The sequence below is a fragment of the Trachymyrmex septentrionalis genome, unplaced genomic scaffold (assembly GCF_001594115.1).
Source record: "Trachymyrmex septentrionalis isolate Tsep2-gDNA-1 unplaced genomic scaffold, Tsep1.0 scaffold86, whole genome shotgun sequence".
In the NCBI taxonomy this organism is placed as follows: domain Eukaryota; kingdom Metazoa; phylum Arthropoda; class Insecta; order Hymenoptera; family Formicidae; genus Trachymyrmex; species Trachymyrmex septentrionalis.
Window position 1 is genome coordinate 998,090 of NW_017306049.1, and position 14,483 is coordinate 1,012,572.

General features: G+C 35.8%; 1 protein-coding gene across 1 annotated transcript in view; it reads right to left on the bottom strand.

The window, feature by feature from the left end:
- Positions 1-14,483, bottom strand: part of LOC108755199 (voltage-dependent calcium channel subunit alpha-2/delta-3) — a 149,968-nt gene that overhangs the window by 67,439 nt on the left and 68,046 nt on the right. The window lies entirely within an intron of this gene.

Below are 14,483 nucleotides of genomic sequence, written 5' to 3' on the forward strand. Positions count from 1 at the left end.
CATATGCCACAGTCAACATTCGGAATGCGTCCGCGCACTTAATTTTGTTTTTCACACAAAATTTGATACAGATTCTTTGATCCATTTTTTGGAATAGGCAAAAATCGAAGACGAGCCAAAACACGTGCAAGCAAAGCAGCTGTCAAAAATTAACTGAACATTCAAAATGGCCGAACTTGTCGGCATAAGTGAGAGACATGAGTATCAACATAACGCCACAAAAAATCGAAAATCGAATATACGTAACCCGCGGAAATTCAAAATTCGCGATACTTTTTGAACAGACCTCGTATGCGATGGTTTGGGCCCTGCGGCCACTTCCAAACATGTAATAAAGCTTTTGGGGAATCGTCCGGGCTCTCTAAGCACTCTTTACTCGTTCCCCTACGAACAACCTTCCTATCTACACTTTGCATCTCTTCCTCGATTACTTTTAGATACGCATATTCCTTTGACTCTTTCAATTCAACTGACTCGCTAATACCCTCCCTACCAATTCTTGATAAACTGTCAGCAGGCCCATTGTTCTATCCCTTAATGTGCTTAATTTCAAAATCAAACCTTTTACAAATATCATTAGGCTCTTCGCTCACTGCTTTAACTGACCGCTTCTCAACCGATTTATTGAATTGAATAATATCTAAGGCTTGAAGCCAATTTCGTCCTATAATCGGTGCGCTTATACCTGGTAAAACAAATAATTCAAGTTCTCGTTCTTTGTTCTGAAATTCTATCCTAATCTTTAAAGTACCAAGAGGGATCATCGGGTTCCCTGTATATGTTTTCAAATTATACGTTTTCCTCATTATCGCATTTCCAAAACTTATCGAAATCTCTCTTTGATATTGCAGAGATCGGCGATCTTGTATCAATTTCGAACGCTAACTGTTGTATTCTCTACCTTCAGGCTTACTTTAAGTGGTTCTATGTCACCGAACAATTCACTATTATCTATATCATTATTATAAAACACGTTATTTAGGCTCTCATCGCTTTCTCTTCTAAATAATGATTCAGACTCTTTACATTTTTAGTCTTAACATCCGCTCGTTTTTGTTTCTGGCTATTACCTTTTTCCTCTTTACTTGATTTTTTATTTTTATAAACAATCTCTAAATGACCCTTTTTCCTGCACGCGTTACATGCATAACTCTTAAAACGACAATCTTTCGATACGTGATCCTTTTTTCCGCAACAATAACAGGTTACCATTTTCCTCTTTTTATCCATAAAATTGAGTTTGCTTTCGCCACCTTCCTCATGTCTGCCGCTTCACGTACTGCCATCTCCATGCTTGCGCTAATCTCCACCGTCTTGACATACGTCAATTGTGTTCTTCCAGCAACCTTCTTCTTATCTTTTCACTGGCCAGCTCCTATACGAACTGGTCTCGAATGTGGATCTCCAACTGTTCCCCAAACTGGCAATGTATTGATAACTTCTTCAGCTTGGCTAGATACGTCTAAATGTCCTCTTCTTCCATCTGCTTGCATTCTTTGAATTTATAATGTTGCGATATTATACTTGACTGCGGTTGCAGGTGCTTTTGCATAATTTCCGCAAGACATTCCAATGTAAGATTTGCCGGATTTTTCGGTGCGCATAAGTTGCAGAGAAGTTCATAACCTTTATTTTCTATTATAACGAAATAAAAAGCGACTTGCTTTTCTTTCAGCATATCGTTACCTGAGAAGTAGTGCGTTAGTCTCTCGAACCATCTCGTCCAATCTTCTTTCATCGAAAACTCGGACATATTTCCCTTTCACAATGACCTCTTTTACAATGGCCCCGCGGCGTGATTTCTTTCTTCTAGCCGCCTCAAATTCCGCTTTCACTTTTGCTAGTTGTTAACTCTCCATCGCCAACTGCATTCTCTGATACTCTTGTTGCTTCGCTCTTTTCGCTAAGACTCTTTCTCATTCCTCCAGTTCCTTCTGAAGTTTCAATTCGTTGCCGTCATTTTTTTACTTAATGTCCCTGTGACTGCGAACGACTTTGTTACTTTTGTTCCACATGCTGAATTCCTTTACTACGACGTTCTCGTACTTTACAACGACCACCAATTAATCTCGTCGTCAATGTAATGTTTGCACGCTAGGAAAGGTCTCGCAATATTAACAAGAGGCAGAACCATGTTTATTATATACTTATTATATTTGCTGTATCAAAAATGCACGCTATCCTTGGCACCGCCATTACAACAATGGTCGGGAAAAACATATCCTCTTCGTTTACGCTCATCACGCCATTTCACACAGCGCCGCTCGGAAAGAAAAGAAAATGCTATAGCAGCGCTTCCTACATCTATTGATAACGACTACACTACATTAATTTTCTATAAAAATGAGCGTATTACATTGAGGATGCCGTTACATGTAGCGTAATTTGTGTATTCTAGAAATTACTAGATAGAATACACGTTACGCCATTCTGAAGATTAACATTCACATAGGGCGTATTTCGCAGAAGATTAGAGAAATGTGACAAATTGCTGATTAGAATTTCTGTTGTATATTCTAACAGAAATGCTAAACAAATTTATGATTGGTTTTCGTAACCTACGCATCTCGAAAAGTACGCTTCATAGAGAACCGGCACCTTTGCATCGCGTACATATGAAAGGATGACTGAATGAATTATTAAAATCGGAAAGTTTCGAGATTATTCTTAAACTTATTCGACGCTTTTTTGCACGAAACGAAAGAATCTGACAAAAAAAGCGTCACTCTGCCCTGCAATCCGAGATATTAAGCGTTAAAGTTGATGACTATTGAAGTTAGGAAATTTGTGATAGAAGCAAAATGAGGTCTATAATTGTACTGTTACAAAATCAAAACCCATATGTATTTTTTCAGACAGAATAAGCTAAAATGAGCTAAAAATTGGATTCGACGCATGGTTCCATCATATTTCGGCGTTACAACAAAATAGCGTAAAAAGCATAAAGTGACTAGACAGAAACTGATCAAGTGAAATGTATAAATTTTTTAAAATATATTAATTTATTTTTATGTACATTTTATTGATACTCTTATTTTTTAATATATTTATTTAATAATTGCGTTTAAATCAATTAATTCCATTAAAAAGTGCATAGCAGTGTAATAGTATAATAATGTAAGTTTGTCACTAGTCCGTGCCGCAAACTGCGCTTCATGTAAAGCCCATAGCACATACAAAAACGTAAGGTCATAACACGTAAGTAATAAAGAAATTGTAAGGCCTGTTTTACAATAGAGTCGTAAGCAGTAAATCGTAAAAAATTAATCAATCATAGTTGATTATTCTTCTCACACTTTAACTGTGGCCAATTTCTTACGGCTTGAGACCCTATTGTAGAACAGGCATAAGATTGGATTCGTTACTGGCCTCTACCGTAATTGGGCAATTCGCTTACTGATTATATCTTACGATTTTACGTTTTTGTATATGCCATGTGGGTTTAATATCAGCGAAAGAAATAAGCGGTACGTGGTACGCGATTTCCTAGTTACCTAGTTAGATATTATTAGTTACTGTACCGCGCTCCATGTAATCGCACCCTATCACCCTGTATTCATAGTCAGGCCTTATATTTAAGGCTTCCTTAAATTTATCTTCAGATACTCTACGAATTATTTCATTGGCTACTGAGCATCTAAAGATAAATTTAAAGAAGCCTTAAGTACAAGGCACAGTACATACAGTAGCGCAACTCCCTGTCGGCACCTTTGATGTTAGTGTTGACCAAAATGGAGTGCGCATGCGTAAAATAAGCAAGTTACCTAGTGTTGCCATGGTTACCACCTAAATTTCTTTCTCTTTTTACTCTTTTTTTCGCTCTGTCAAAACTCACTAGATTTATTCGCGTCGCACTTAAACAAATGCGTTGGAGTGAGTAAGAGCTGTTATAGGAGTATACTATATTAGAGCATGCAATGTATACAAACGAATAAATCTACTATTACAATGAAATAATCTGAACTTAATGAAAATTAATAAAAATAAATTGTAAACATATTGAAAAATAAAAAGAAAATGTAGAAAAATATTAGGAAAAATATTAACCCTTATGTGGCCAACCAGGTACCCGGGTACCTATGGTCGCACATTTTGTTGAATAACTTTTTTTCTTAAAAATATTGGCTAAAATCGTCTCGGATCCCCATTATTTGACCGATTTCCTATAAAATTATGCATTAGAAAGTTTTTTTTTTATTTATTTTCACAAAAAATTTCGAGAATTTTATTTTCAAAAAAAGTAGTGCTGGAGCTTCCCCCACCTCCGTACGTTTCGTTCTAAATCTGTGAACACTGGGTATACATTCGTTTCAAAAATATTCTAGAACATTACTCAGGTATAGAAGAATGTAGAGATCCTTCTACTTCCCTACCTTTTTAGTTCAATGCACCTGGCCTTCGAAATAAAGAGGGTAACGGCATAGCTGCCAGCGTTTTATATCTGACTAAGGATAACAAAAGGTCACTATATACAATAATACTATTATATTTAGCTTAGAATATATTCGTCAACTGTAAATAAATCAATATCCATCAAATAGATAAAGATAACTAAGGCTACAGCACGTTTTTAGCCATAAATTTGTATAGAGGTACCCGGGTACCTCGGTTGGCCCCGGTACAAGATTTTTTGGTTGGCCACATAAGGGTTAAATTAACTTAAAAATGTATATTTGTATAAAGAAATATTATGTAATTATATATTTATGAAAATGTTATGAGAAAGCTGAGAGATATAAAAAAAATTTATATACATGTATGTGTCCAAAAAATAAATTTAAAATACAATAAATAAAAAGAAATCCGTTTTGCTCAATTTTCTATGTTACTTTTTGTTCAGTTTTTCACTTCATCACTTTTTCACAAAAATTAGACTAATCTCTCGAGATTTCTCACACAACATTTCACCAAATGGACAATACACGTAATACTTTCCTCTAAATTTCTACTCTGAACCATATATGCTTGAAAGATAAATTGTTTAAGTGGAACATTGAAACGTTTATTTAAATAGAGAAAGAAAGAGAGAGAACAATAAAAAAAGGGAGGAAATGAGACGAGGCAACGTGCTCATTTCACGCATGCACACTCCATTTTGGCCAACATAAAATCGGGGGAGTTACGCTACTGTATATACTGTGTGTACAAGGTCCAACTATGAATACGGGCATAAAAAAGGCTCCTGACTACTCAGCTAAGAACTCTGCGTTGACGGTGGCGACATAAAATGGGACGGCGATCTGACGAAATCGGTAGCCACACACTTAAGTATGAGCCCATGTCCGTGTGCTCGCCTGCAACGCGCCGAGAGTAAATGAGATAGCGAGCTCCTTCTCATTTGTTCCAAGCGACCGAAAATGTTTTCTCGGTAATCTCGGCCGCTTGGCAGTTCTAGGCATCAACAAGGAGTGGAGGGCATTCTAAATAACATATAAGTTTTAATAAATTGAAATAATAGTATACCTCTCTCATAAATTCAGAACAGTATAAATCATGTTAAAACGCAACAGTTTACGAGATATTTAATTGTTTACGATTTTTCATGCGCGTTATGTAGTATACCCCTTCTTCATAAACTCGAGTAGCAAAAATAGTTCAGTAGAAAAAAATATAAAACACCAAAAAAAACCTTTTTTTTACTCACTCTCTGTTCATTGAGATTTAAACGCAAAACTTCTTCGACAGAAATTCTTGTCAAAAATAGCCCTCGTAAAGAGGAACAAATCTAGCCCTGACAAGCTCAAAATGTTCATTAGTTTTTGCAAAAAGCCATTTGATCACTAAAAATCTGTCTGCGGAAAACTTAATTACTTACATCTTTGAGAAGTCGCATAGCAATTTACAGGAGTTACAGGATTTTTCTTCTTCAAGAGTTACACTATTTAGTAAAAACGATTTTTTGCAGTTAAACTACGAGGACAAGTCAATAAGTTCTTAGAAAATCTGTCAGAGGACATTCGCAGTGTCATGTCATATTACTTTTTGACAAGTAGCATCTTTCAGCTGATTACTGTCAAATTTTGAACAGAATTCATCGCGTGGTTTCATTTCTGTAGACGATTAAAGCGAACAACCTTTGTATTTTTTGCAAAATGGAAAAAAACGAGTTTCGTGCAGTGATCAAACATCTACATATGAAAGTGGCGTTTAACGCCAAAAGAAATCAAAGCCGAGTTGGATAACGTTCATAGCACATCTGCACTAGCGTTTGTATACAATTGGGTGAATGAATTTAAACGTGGTCACGTACATCTACTGTGATGCACCTCGTTCGAGACGTCCAATTGAGGCTGCTAATAGCTTGAGGCCAGAAATCATCGATAAAGTCCACGATATTGTTTTGACTGATCGACGAATGAAAGTGTACGAGTTCGTTGAGGCCACAGGTATGTCACATGGCACAGTGATTTCAATTTTACACGAACAATTGGGTATAAAAAAGCTATCGGCAAGATGGATGCCGGTTTGCTCACTGTAAACCATAAGCGCGATCATGTGACGATTTTAAAACAATGTTTGGAGATGTTTCAACGTAATCCAAATGAATTTCTGCGTCGATTCATTACTGTGGACGAAACATGGATCCATTACTTTACACCCGAGACGAAGGAACAGTAAAACAATGGACTTCACCGGGTGAACCAGCTCCGAAGAAGGCGAAGACTGTGAAGTGGGCCGGAAAGGTAATGGCCACAGTTTTTTTGGGATGCACGCGGTATAATTCATATCGATTACTTTTCGTCGAAGCAAACGATCAATGGCGATTACTATGTAGCCTTATTGGACCGTTTCAACAACATTTTAAAGAAAAAACGTCCCTATTTGACGAAGAAGAAAGTGCTCTTCCATCAAGACAATGCACGGGTTTACACATGCCCGACACCAATGACCAAATTCAACGAATTCTGCTGCGTATTGCTTCCCCATCTAGCATATTCGCCTAATTTAACCCCCTGCGACTATTTCCTGTTTCCTGAAGAAATGGTTCGGAGGAAAGAGATTCACCACCAGAGAGGAGATCATCGCCAAAATAGAGGCTCATTTTGAAGGGTTGGACAAATCATATTATTCGGACGGTTTGAAAAAGTTGGAGAATCATTGGATCAAGTGTATCGAGCTGAAAGAAGACTATGTTGAGAGATAAAAATGAATCAATCCAAAAAAATGTGTTCTGTTTTTCTTAAAATTTATTGACTTACCCTCGTATTATAAAACGACTAAAAAATGGGTATCTTTTTTGTATAAAAAAATGGAATAACTCTATTAATATGCATCATATCAAATATTCGTGTGAAGCATTCGGCATCTGACATTTTTCTACAAGTTAAAAAAAAAAGATTACTCTCCGATTATTAGAAGCCAAGATAATAATTTTTTTTCAAAAAATCACTGTGGCTCTAATTTTTAAGATTAAGAGTTTCGTCTGGCATCAATTTGTCAAGGAAGAATTGAAGTTGCTGTTAAAAAATTCTCAAATTTTCTATTCTCGAAAAAGTTTGATTAAAACCATTGGAACCATTGGAACCATTGGAACATAAAACCATTGGGCGGAGTGAGGGAAGCCGGCGCGCGCAGTCAAATAGGAAAGATCGGCCTCGGCGATTCGCGCGTATCTGATTTCATGCGTTAAAATTTGCTAAATTTACATTTTCTCAACAATGAATTGACACGAAAACGTGATTTTTTAAATCTGGGGTAGCTCGACGAAAAATAAACAAATTAACTAAATGTTTCGCAAAGTAACTGTAACCATGAAATTTTTAGTTTTGTGTTTCTTGAATTTTTATTTTTTCGGTTTACTAAAAAATCAGGTTTGAGTATGGAGTGCATGTCTGATTAACAAATTTAAGTTACATTAGCTATGTTTCTTTATTTAATATGCTGTAAAAATTTTTCCAACAGCAAATTCAATTCTTCCTTGACAAATTGATGCCAGACGGAATTCTTAATCTTAAAAATTAGAGTCAAAGAAATTTTTTGAAAAAAAAATTATTATCTCGGCTCCTAATGATCGGAGGATAATTTTTTTTTAAATTCGTAGAAAAATGTCAGCTGTAGAATGCTTCACACGGCTATTTAATATGATGCATATTAACAGAATTATTTCATTTTTTACGGAAAAAAATACCCACTTTTTAGAGTCTTATAATAGTTTTATAATAGTTTAACTGCGAAAAATCGTTTTGTTACTAAGTGTATGTGATAGTGTAACTCTTGAAAACGAAAAATCACCCCTGTAAATTGCTGTGCGACTGCTCAAAGATGAAGAAAATTAAATTTTTCGCTGACAGATTTTTAGTGAACAAATGGCTTTTTATAAAAACTAATGAACATTTCAGGCTTGTTCAGAGCTAGATTTGTTCGTTATTACAAGAACTATATTTTCGAGAATTACAAAGCTTTGCGTTTAAATCTCAATGAACAGAGAGCGAATAAAAAAAGGTCTTTTTTATTTTTTTTCTACTGAATTAATAGATCAATTTTAATGTTGCACGTCTCATTTTGTAGGTATTTCGAATACCTACATTTGTTATATAGAATTTTTTTTCATACAATCAATATCTTTCGCATTATAAGCATAATAAAAAAAAACGTGTTTTTGTAACTATTCCATTCTTTTTCGCATATTTTCTTCACAAGTCTCGAGTCTCAAACATACGCATTTCTTTTCTGATGGCATTTCGAGACTTTCGTGAAAAGAAATGCTGGTTTATATTAAATTTTTTTCCGGTAAAATTCTACTATTACTGAACCATTCTTGCTACTCGAGTTTATGAAGAAGGGATATACTACAATATATAACGCGCATGAAAAATCGTAAACAATTAAATATCTCGAAAACTGTTGCGTTTTAACATGATTTATACTATTCTGAATTTATGAGAGAGGTATACTATTACTTCAATTTATTAAAACTTATATAGAACTACTTATTTAGAATGCTCCCATCCCTTATTGATGCCTAGGGCCGCCGAGCGACCGAGAAAGCATTTTCGGTCGCTTAAAATAACCGACTAGTGTGAGAAGAAATTCACTGTCTCGTTCATTCTCGGTGCGCCGCAGGCGAGCACACGACATACAGGGTGTCCCATTCATCACCAGTCGATTTGAATTTCGCGCTATTTTTAAAACGATGCCGAATCTAAGATCGTGATACGCCTGAATAATTTGCACGCGTTCTTTCACCGTGTACTTTTCCATGATTAATTTCCCATCTGTCTAGATGACATATGTGAAGTTTGAGGTTAATCGATTTGACGTTTTAAAAATAGCGCGAAATTCAAATCGACCAGTGATGAATGGGACACTCTGTAGATTCGTGGTTAAGTGTGTGACTACCGGTTTCGCCAAACCGCTGTTTGATTCTATGTCGCCACCGTCAACGCAGAGTTCTTGACTGTAGTCAGGAATCTGTGATATAAGGAGTCATAATCATTAAATAGACATATTGCGGACATATTTAATTTTAATTGAGTAACGTTGATTTTTTAAAATGAAATCTAACGCTTTTTATTACATTTTATGAAAGCATTAAAGTAATCCTTATACATAGTGTCTGATAATTAAAATTCTTGCATAGAGGCAGAATTGATTAAAATTTTTTAATTTGTCCAGCCTACCGCCAAATGCAAGTGCGAGATAAGACCGCCCAGAGAGAGATGCACGTTCATCGTTGCTAGACACGTTGTTTACAAGCGAAGCATTGGAATTAATGTGCCTAGAGACAGCGAACGCGCTTCATTAGGCCATCTTATTTCTTCGTGCGCTTGCATTTGGCGGTAGGCAAATTTAGCTATTTTCATAAATTAATAATTCGTTAACGATTTAACTAATGCGAAAAATGCAAAATGGTAGAGGCTTTTTCTTCTCACAAGGGAACACACCCAACGGTCCTTCTCCGATTTAAATGAGCTAGTATGTTGTTGTATGGACAAAAATAGGAGATATACATATTTTTTTGTATCGGCTGAATCGCACCTTAAGGGGATGCTGGAGTGAGCAGAACTTAATCAAGGTCAATATTACAGGTTTTTATTTCCAATATATAAGATGCTTATGCCCTCTGAATTAATATGATCATGCAGGAAATTCGATTGATTAATTATCGACATTTTTATTCTGTTTTCTACATAACCATCTAAGCTCAGGGACGAAGACATGTATTAGGCTCGATCTCACAAATGTAAGATTTATTTAATTTTGGAAAATTTTCCAATTTTAGAATTGAGAAAAAAATTAACCGGGATTGAAGTTAATCTTATATTTGTGGAATTAGACTTTAGAAATACAGTTGTATTATATACACATGCAATGTAGGCTACGTTCCAGTATATACCACCAGTACTAAACATCTGTAATATACATAAAGTACAGATTTTTAACTAATAGTTATATCGATACGAAGCCGTAGTAGCACTTTTTTCTTATGTCCAATGCCATTTTAGATTAGGATAATATATTATCAATAAACGAATACAACATTGCACATACATGACGTAACTCTCTTTGTTCTGTCTAATAAAAAGAGATAGATACTTATAGTACGTACATTACTAACATGTCGACTCATATATCCAATATAGAAAATTGTATGTACGAAGGTGGTCCCAGAAGTACCCGACCTAACAAAGAAAACACAAAAAATTTGGGAAAAAATATCTTTATTTCTCAACATAGTCTCCTTTTAGCTCGATACACTTTTCCCAGCGATGTTCAATAGCTTCGATGGCCTGTTTATAGTAAGAACCGTTGAACTCCTCAAAATAGCCATTAACCGCTGACTCCACCTCTTCATTGTTGGTAAATCTTCTACCACCGAGCCATTTTTTCAAGTTTGAAAAGAGAAAATAATCCGAGGGGATTATCTGGGTGCGAATAGGGTGCGTGGGGAAGCAATTCGAACTTTAACTCATTGATTTTGGCCATCGCGATAATGGATGTGTGAACTGGTGTATTGTCTTGATGAAACAACACTTTCTTTTTCGCCAAATGTGGCCGTTTTTCCTTGATTTCATCACCCAAACGCTGCAATAAGTTCGCATAATACTCGCCATTGATTGTTCTTCCTTTCTGAAGGTAATCAATGAAAATTATGCCACGCGCATCCCAGAAAACTGACGCCATGACCTTGCCTGCCGATGGAACTGTTTTTGCTTTCTTCGGAGCCGATTCCCCCTTTTCAGTCCATTGCTTCGACTGTTCCTTCGTTTCAGGTGTGAAGTGGTGGACCCATGTTTCATCCATGGTTATGAATCGGCGCAAAAATTCGGCTTTGTTGCTGCGAAACATCGCCAAACACTCGATTGAAACATTCTCTCGACGCTGCTTTTGTTCGATTGTGAGCAAGCGCGGCACCCACCTTGCGCACAGCTTTCTCATCTCCAAATTTTCAGCCAATATGCGATGTACAGCACTTTTTGAAATGTTTACCATGTCTGCTAGCTCGCGCACTTTCAATCGACGGTCACCCAATACCATTTTGTGGATTTTCTTCACCATTTCTGGAATGGCCACCTCACTTGGTCGACCACTGCGATGTTCGTCTTCGCAGCTCGTACGGCCTCGTTTAAACTCTGCCACCCAATATTTTACTGTTGTAAACGAAGGAGCAGACTCCTCCAGAGTAGAATCCAGCTCGGCTTTGATATTGGTTGGGCTAAGACCTTTGAAATGAAAGTACTGTATCACATAACGATGACCAATTTTTTCCATCTTTGCAAATTCACCGAGATCGTCCACTATTGATGGCTGCCAAATGAATACTGAACAACGTAGCGTCTTCAAACTTCATAGTTAAGCTTTAGAAAGTTGGTGCTTTCCCCCACAGTGATTTTTTTTATGCAACAACCGCCATCTGTACGTCAGGTCGGGTACTTCTGGGACCACCCTCGTATATTATACTATGTGAACCCATACACACACACGCACGCATTATATAAACAGATAAAAGTTATTCATGTTGAGATAATGCAGATATTATGTATTTATACGCAATATTAAAATTTTATGTACATACATTTTATAATGTGTATTCACATCGCACAAACATAATATTTATAATTCTAACATTGTTGTAACATATATGGGTCATTCTCCGTCAACCGATGAACCCGCCTATCCAAAATTGGTTTCCATAAAAATAATCGAGTAAAGGCTTAAAATTCGTAAAAAAATAAGGGCTAACAAATGCCGTGTGCAGATTTTTACTACACAAAATGGCCGACACAATATGGCGGCCAAAAGGTAGAATTCGAATTATAACACTTTTTCATCACAAAGGAAACATTCATTTAGGGTGTTTTTGGGATCGCTGATTACGAATCCATCATCAGATTTTCAAAATTCAAAATGGCGGATTCAGAATGGCGGATGACAAAAACTGAAATATAAACTGACTGGAATAATTCTCATTACTCGGGGTATTATGAAGGTCACAGAATACAAATTTGGTACCAGATTTCCAAAATCCAAAATGGCGGATTCAAAATGACAGACGAAAATCCGAAAACTTGAATTTATTTATCAATTTCGGCTTTATAGAGTATCTTCCAACAAGCGACACAATGTGACATGATATGACACGCACGCACGCACGCACCCACGCACGCACGCACGCACGCACGCACGCACGCACGCACGCACGCACGCACCCACTTCTATGAACGTGGTATACAACGGTCATGGAAAATTATGGAAATGTCAATATCTCGTAAATTATCGTGTTTTGGAATTATTTTTGTTATTATACATAAATTGGAGAGAAATATAATTAATATAATTTATTAAAACTTGTACGTTATCTATAATGTCCCTTCTCCTCTTATTTATACATGTTGAGCGGCCGAAATTGCTGAGAAAGCATTTTCGCGAGAAACAAGCGATCATAGAGAGAGAGATAGATTCTGAAGGATAGATTCTGAAGGATAGACTGTTTTGCTCGACGAGCCCAGTTTGGTGTGCGTCACCGATTACAATCGCAGTTTCTATCCTTTTTTGTTTTTTCTCTGTCTCACTCTGTCGTACTTCTGTTTCGATAATTCGGTCTGCAATTTAACAATGTGTTCTATTAGTTCCGCTTTACCGTCATCGCCGATGCAGCAAGGATGCACGACTCCTTTTCTAAGCAATGATTCTATTTTAATATACAATATATTTTTTTATATTGTATATAGAAAAATATATTATTATTATGGCGTTTCCAGCTGATAATATATTGCTGGTTACATAATAATTCAATCTATTTTTATATTTGCGTGGGCGATAAGAGAAATGACACTTCCTACTAAATGCTGTTTGACACTTTTACATCCGAGCCAGGTAAAAAATGTACTGCATATAACAATTTCAGATTTTGCACGTTTAAAATAAGTAGCTGGCGCTCTACAGAAAATCTCAAAGAACAATACTATGCTTGTAGAAATGAACTAAAGGCTTTAGTATAAGAGAACGGAGTTTATGAAAATTTCATTTGTACGCTACGAATGAAATTGCTGCTCAGCGCTTCGGCATCTGAGCAGAGTCAAAAATCAATCGAAAATAATATTGTATAATATATGTGAATAATATTGTATATTTTTTGTTTATAAAGACATTATTTATACACAAAAATTGAAATAATATCATTTTTTTTATTATTATTTTTCCTCTCAAGAGAAAAAATTTTAACCAAGGCATGTAAGAAGCTTGTTACGAGCCTGAGTAAGTCGATAATTCTGATTGTTTCTGCTGATCCAGCGAGGCACACTTGTGATAACAGCGCCATTGTTGCAATATCGAGGAACTAAAATAGTGCTCGGTGTCATGGCTTCATGTCAGTTTTATTCGTAGCATATGAACGAAATTTTTGGAGACTCTTTTCTCTTATACTAAAGCTAGCTCATTTCTACAGGCATAGTATTGTTCTTCGAATTTTTCTGTAGGCTGCTGGCTACTTATTTTAAATGGGTAAAATCTGAAATTCTTATATGCAGCACATATACTGCGACGAGTCGACTGCAGGAGCCGGTGACAAAACTACAATTTTTAATTTTCTTTCGTTTTTTCGTATTAAATTGTAGCTGGCAGCCTATATTGTTGTCGATACTTTAATCATAGAGAAGGACTTTTCAATCCGTAAGTGCAATTAAAAGAAACAAGCCGGGGAAAATTAATCACATTTTGTTGGTAAAACAGGGTACTCCAGCATCCCCTTAAGTGGGTGGAAACCTTTGAAAAAAATCGGTTTTTTTTCTTTCAAATTGAATATCGTCGAAACTGTAAGGGATAGAAAAAAATTTGTAGAATAAAAATTGAATGGCATTAATAATACTTTAGAACTACAGTAAAAAAATTATTTTCTTTATAAATAAATAATTTTTATTATAAATAATTAAAAAAAATATTTTTTATTATAGTTCCAAAGTAAAGTCATTCAATTTTCATTTTGGAATATAGTTCCAAAGTAAAGTCATTCAATTTTTATTTTGGAAAATTTTTTCTATCTC